The sequence below is a fragment of the Alosa alosa genome, chromosome 2 (assembly GCF_017589495.1).
Source record: "Alosa alosa isolate M-15738 ecotype Scorff River chromosome 2, AALO_Geno_1.1, whole genome shotgun sequence".
NCBI lineage: Eukaryota > Metazoa > Chordata > Actinopteri > Clupeiformes > Clupeidae > Alosa > Alosa alosa.
This window is the reverse complement of record NC_063190.1, coordinates 7,240,257-7,247,004: the sequence shown is the minus strand read 5'-3', so window position 1 is coordinate 7,247,004 and position 6,748 is coordinate 7,240,257. Positions and strand designations below refer to the sequence as shown.

The 6,748-nt window shown below is 37.9% G+C and overlaps 1 long non-coding RNA gene across 2 annotated transcripts; it reads left to right on the top strand.

The window, feature by feature from the left end:
• Nucleotides 1-585: 585 nt before the first annotated feature.
• Nucleotides 586-6,523, top strand: LOC125290965. Of its 2 annotated transcripts, none has more exons than XR_007192899.1 (3): nucleotides 586-727; nucleotides 2,422-2,478; nucleotides 5,980-6,523. It is a non-coding gene; the product is annotated as an uncharacterized LOC125290965 (long non-coding RNA). The 2 variants fall into 2 exon arrangements; XR_007192900.1 differs by having other exon boundaries at nucleotides 588-727; nucleotides 2,422-2,474.
• Nucleotides 6,524-6,748: the final 225 nt, after the last annotated feature.

Sequence of the window (6,748 nt, the reverse complement as noted above, 5' to 3'; positions counted from 1 at the left end):
CTGATACCCAGCTATCATACTCTCAGCGGACCCAACTACCACCTAATCTCCAACCTCCCCTTTCTTGAGTCTAAACCTGGAAAGAGCAGTGGCTGCCCAACTCCAGCACTACATGTCCAACCATGAGCTCTTTGAACCCGTCTAATCCAGTTTCAGAGCCCACCTGCCGTCATCAATATCACCATCAATGCCCTCATTGCTGATGACAAACACCATCCTCATCCTGTAGGGTTTAACCGTTTCTTATTTCTCTGGAGACAGGGCCTTCCAAAACAACCTATGTCACAACTGCCTCTCCATACCCGCGGTGTCCCCAAAGACCACTTAAACACATAGCCTATTATTATTATTATTAGCCTAAAACTACTACAACTAGCATATCTAAAAATGTAAAGTTGACCACTGATTCCATACTACATGCAGAATGCAGAATGCACAGAGTTCTAGCACATAGGTTTTTACATGTATAAACCTAGATTTTAGAAAATCTAGGTTTATAGTGTAGTTAGCTTTATTTTGTATTTACTTTTCATTGACAAATGTACAGGCAGTTCACCTGTGGACTATCATAGTTATTTTATTCAATCATGTTTCGGGGTGGGCTCTGCTTTGAATGTCGACGTCACCCAAAGTATCAGTTGACGTTATCAACGTTATCATAGTGATATGCGCGGGAGATTGACCTGGGCTCACTCCTCCTAACGTTCATCGTCGAAAGATTCCATAGGTAAGTACAATTGTGATTCATTGATAAGTTGTGTAAAAAGTATTAGCTTATGTAGGCTACAACATTTTTGACTGTGTTCTGATAATTTAAATTACACAATGTGCTATTATGAACTCTTGCTAGCCTTACTAGGTCTACTTCATGAGCTATTAAGGTAAGTCAATGGACATCACAGCTAGTGCTACTGAACACATTCTTTTTTATTTATTGGTTATTCTACAATAACCTCAAAGCCTGAAAAGTTTGAGTTTAAATGGTAGCATAAGTATTTCGGATCTTGCATGATAATTTCTAACGTGAGGTTTTACAGCTGAGTTAGGGAAGGCAGCTAGCCTAGAAATCTAGACGCACCCTAGCGGCAGCAAATTACATTTAATGTGGGTCTGGCTCGTCAGGCTAGAAGGCAGCACTTTTCATCAGATTAGATAGATGAGCTTCTAGGCTACTTGCTGCAACATTCTTCTTCTAAATAACAATTGTATGTTTTGCAGAATACACTCAAGAGCCTTCTAAATTGCATTTCGTTTCATGAGCCAGATTTAATTGAACTATGCATGCCCGTGCATGCCTGAAAGTAGGCTAGTGGAAGGCTAGCCAGAGAAATGGAGGTAACGAATGTTGTAGTCTTATCTGGCCCCCTTACGTTTTGATAGAGAGTTGGCGGGTCTAGCAGTAACCTTTAGGCAAGGCAGGCAGAGAAGATGCATTAGTCATGTACATGGAAATATTTGTACACACTTATGCACATTCCCTCACAGCACATTCAAGACTAAACGAAAAGCAAACGAAACTACACGATTTAAGCTTTCCAATGGCGCCTCTTGCTCGTCACTCTGATGAACGGTTCGCGATAAAATTTACTTTGAATTTACATGCAATTCAATCATTCACTATATCAGCCTACATTGCAGTTCTGCATCCATCTGCACACCAACAAATTATGTTGGACTAAACAGCAGACCTTATCAAATGCACATAAAAAAAAACTTGCTCTGTAGGCTGCAATGGTGTTCTTGAATAAAGCTGTAGCCTAACAGGCTACATTCTTCATGCAATGGTCCAGTTCAATTTATGAACTACTCATAATGAATATTAAACATATTTGCTAGGTTAGTTATCCCATCATTTTATAGGCCTATATATTATGATCCACGACTATAGCCTATTGCTAAATTCCAGATATTGACCATATCAAACTTTATCTCATACTTTAATTTTACTGCACTTGTCTCTTTCGATAATTTTAAACTGTTTTATCATTGGTCTTTGATTATGGCTTTTATTTTTGTTGTTTGACCAAATTCGGGATCAACTGTCCAAACATTTTGTATGCTATTCCTACCATGTCAAACTACTAAATTAAGTCTGATCTTTGATAAAAAATGAAAACCCTAACCTAAATGTAATCATGTAAACACCTCTTGTCTGAATTTGGCCCAGACATAAAAAAAATAACTTGTATTGTAGTTGTATTTGAACTTGTATTGTAGTTAAAACTGCTATTTTTATTCAAACCAAAAATCTTAAATACTTTCCCTACTATTGCCCAGTACACAATTATTCATGAAAGTGTACTTCTTAATGAAAAAATAATAATGATTTTCTAGTTGATGATATAGCATGCAGTATTTGTTGAAAGAAAATGAATGTGCTGCTGAACTTCCATCTTTTGTTTCTTCTCCCCTTTCCTATAGGCTACTGTTTAATCTCCAGATCATACTGGAAAGCGTTTTTCTGTCCCTCCCAAGTAAGTAAGTGTCAATTTCATTTAAGTAGCTATGTAGGATTGTCAGAATGTTCACATTCAAAACATTGGCAAGTGTTCCTTTTAATCGCTAGTCAAGCCTCTCGTTGGTTGCCAGATTGAGATTTCAATGTGATAAGTCACCCTCAATACAGTATCTGATCTACATACAGTGCATACGGAAAGTATTCACAGTGCTATACTTTTTCCACATTTTGTTATGTTTCAGACTCATCTTAAAATTGATTAAATTATTTATTTTTTCTTATCAATCTACACACAATACTCCAACACCCCACCAAAAAGCTAGTGTTTGGAGTGTTTTGCAAATGTATAAAAAAATGAAAGACTGAAATATACCATTTACATAAGTATTCACCCCTTTTGTAATGACACTTTCCATCCTACTATCCTTGCATCCTACTTCTATCAATGGTCCTTGAGATGCTTCTACAACTTGATTCGAGTCCACCTATGCCTAAATGAACTCACTGGACATTATTAGGAGAGGCACACATCTCTTTATATACTGTAAGGTCTCACAGTTGATGGTGTATGTCAGAGTGAAAACCAAGCCACGAGGTCGAGAGAATTGTCCGTAGACCTGCGAGACAGGGTTGTGTGAAGACGCAGAAATTTTCTTGTACTCTTCCCCAGATCTGTGTCTTCATACAACCCTGTCTCACAGGTCTACGGACAATTCTCTCGACCTCGTGGCTTGGTTTTTACTCTGACATACACCATCAACTGTGAGACCTTATATAAAGAGATGTGTGCCTCTCCTAATAATGTCCAGTGAATTAATTTAGGCACAGGTAGACTCCAATCAAGTTGTAGAAGCATCTCGAGGACCATTGATAGAAGTAGGATGCACCAGAGCTCAATGGCAAGTGTCATAACAAAAGGTGTGAATACTTATGTAAATGGAATATTTCAGTTTTTTATTTTTTATACATTTAAGAACTGTCAAGAATTTTGCAAACACAGAAGGATTACATAGAGTGGCCAGGAGATGCGAGGGAACATGGATGTGTTTTCCGGACATGTACAGACAGCCACAGACACGGAGCATATAGTAGGCCTACTTTCACTTCTAGAGTTTTCACTTTCTAGAGCGTGCATTCAGTACGTGAAAGATGCTTCATACCAAAATAGCGATCAAACATTATCAAATTTATCATGACATGTTGTCACAAACACTTATTCCTATTAGAAAATTAAAACCAAAATCATGTAAGTAAAGACTATGTTAAAGGAGAATTCCGGTGTGATATTGACCTAAAGTGTATTGAAACATGATACCGAGTGTGAACGTATGTCTCATAGCCCATCTCGGCTTGTCCCCTGCACTCCAAAATCTGGCGCTAGTTAGCCGATGCTACCAACAGCTTTTTCAATAGTGGTGCTTGACATCGGGCTAGCCATGCAAATAAATCACTGTTTTACACCCATTTACGAGGCTCAATGTATCTCCACACTTCATTAGTAGACTTCCGAGGGCCCTGAGATTTAAAACGAGACATTGAGAACTTTGAAAAAGCACTGGTAGTTTACTTACAAGACGATTTATACAGACAGTATCTTCACGAAGTTTAGCGTTTGCAGCCATCTTGAATTTAGTCCGCGATAAATTCGGCGGCGAGTAAGAATGAACAGGTATGATAAGGGATCAGATTCCAAAAATAATTCAGTGGAAATGCATGGATTCCAGTTTTTCCAGTAGCAGCAACTGGAATCCATGCATTTCCACTGAATTATTTTTGGAATCTGATCCCTTATCATACCTGTTCATTCTTACTCGTCCTTCGAATTTATCGTGGACTAAATTCAAGATGGCAGGGGACAAGCCGAGATGGGCTATGAGACATACGTTCACACTTCGGTATCATGTTTCAATACACTTTAGGTCAATATCACACGAAATTCTCCTTTAAAGGGATATTCCACCATTTGGAGAATTACACTCATTTTCCACCTCCCCTTGAGTTAAACAATTGATTTTTACCTTTCTCAAGTTCATTCAGCCGTTCTCTGAGTATGTGGATACCACTTTTTAGCTCCAGCCTAGCATAGATCATTGAATCGGATTAGACCATTAGCATCTCGCCTGCTAGCATCACGTTTAAAAGTGACTAAGATTTCCGGTAATTTTCCTATTTAAAACGTGTCTCTTCACAAGTTAGAACGTGTAATAAGACTAATTGAAAATGAAACGTGGCAATTTTCTAGGCTGATTTGACATGGAACTATACTCTCATTCAGGCGTAATAATCCAGTCACTAACCAATTTGTCTGCTGCAGCTCAACCTTGTTGCTAGAAGTTAGCCTACGGGAACTATTTTCAGGTGCTGCATGATATCATTGTGCTGCTGCGCCCATGGTGTTCCTTGATTATTACTGAGTGTAATTCCCTAAATGGTGGAATATCCCTTTAAGTGTTGTTCTCTCTCATTGATGCCTGTAATAAGGAAAATTTTTGGTTTGTAAAATGTATGCCCCCACCCCAAAACTCTAAATAAAAAAAATGTGGACTTTATTTGACCTTTTTCATGCAGAAAAAAAGACCCTGGATTCAATTTTCTCCAGAATTACACTTTAAGATGATACACATATTTATACTCTCTGCCTGGCTCGATCTTATTAGTACAGAGCAATCGCCCCATTTATTGATGATAAGGCCAATCACTGTGCTAGGCAAAGCTAGCAAGCTCTAGACAAGCTAATGCTAACATTAGCACAACAATACAGCATAGAGTTGCCTACTGTTCGGTAAAATTTCAAATCATTAGAAGCTCTGTATTGAACTGATACTAATCCAGTAAGTGCAATGTGAAGCATTACAAAACTGACTGTCAATAGCCCATGGAAAGCTAATTTGTCTCAGTAATACACCTCTTGAGGGGGGCAGGTTCGGCATAAATGTTACAATGTATGAAGTTAAACATATTGTTCTTGAAACATGTTTATGATACTTGGCAGACCTATTATCCAAAGAGATGCACAAAATACAAAAAACAGATTAACATTAAATTATAATTATTATATTGTAATTGGGTCAATGATGTGACATGTATATTGTCTTGTCCAAGTATTAGAATTTCTTTGAAGCTATTTCAATCCACATGTGTAATGCCTCAATTTAATCTACAAAACCTGTGTAATTTAAACATATTTTCAGTACATTAATATAACCCCCAAAATACCAGGTGGTCCAACCAAAAAGTACTGATTACAAACAGTAAAAATATTGACTTTGAAGCGCGGCAACACTACATTGGCCCAACTGGCTCATGAACTAAATCATTTTGCAATTAGTAGTCAGTAGAAAGCATCTGAATTGAATTGATCTAATTCAATTTGATGGGCTTGTTGCTTTTTGAAATGCATCCTCAAAAAAATTAAACATGGAATTATGTGAAATGTATATATGAGTATGTTGATTTCCTGTCTGATAATGACAAAGACTCATATCCAAGCATTTAATCTTAAATATAATTTTATTTTACAGAGGCCCTCAAGAAGAACCCCCTTACCAGCACTACAAATCAGAGGAGGCTGAACGGTCATTAGGGAAATGGTTTACTGGGGCAAGGGACAAGGGAGGGCTGAGGGCAGCCAGAGTGGCGAAGTGATTTAATTCAATTCAATTTAGGCATTGCTGTTTGTAACCAGTTGTTGTTCTCTGTGTTGATGTTGATGTTCTCTGTGTTGTAATTTATTAAATGATTATTATTAAATGCAGAAAAAGAAAATTAGGCTGCTTTTTCTGCTGTTTGGTGGGACCTTAGAGCCATAGCCCCCTGGAAGTGACTAATATTATTTTCTAGTGAATTACAAATGGGTCTGGTTTTGGATTGGTATTTATAGTGTATGTTGTAAACATTGGGATTTTAATTATATTTTATTGTAAATGTTGGAGCCATATGACATTGAAGACGGGACCAAGATCTTGTATGCATTGCCCAGCTTTGCCCTACTTAATAACTATAATCTTGCATGCAGCCCATTTGGCCAATGTGTAGAACCTAGACAGAATATTAAGGTGGGGCACGGATGGGTCTGACATTTATTGCCCAGTTTGGAGCCACATAAAACCCATTGTAATCCTGCCTGAAGCCCATGTGGAGAAATGGTATGGGGCCACTATAGAACCTGCGATTCATCCCTCCTATACCCCATTATTTAAATCATGTAGTACCCATGTAGAACCCAGGTAGAATTTAAGGCTGGGGCCTCAGATGGGTCCATTGTTTGTTGCCCATTTGTACCCACATAAA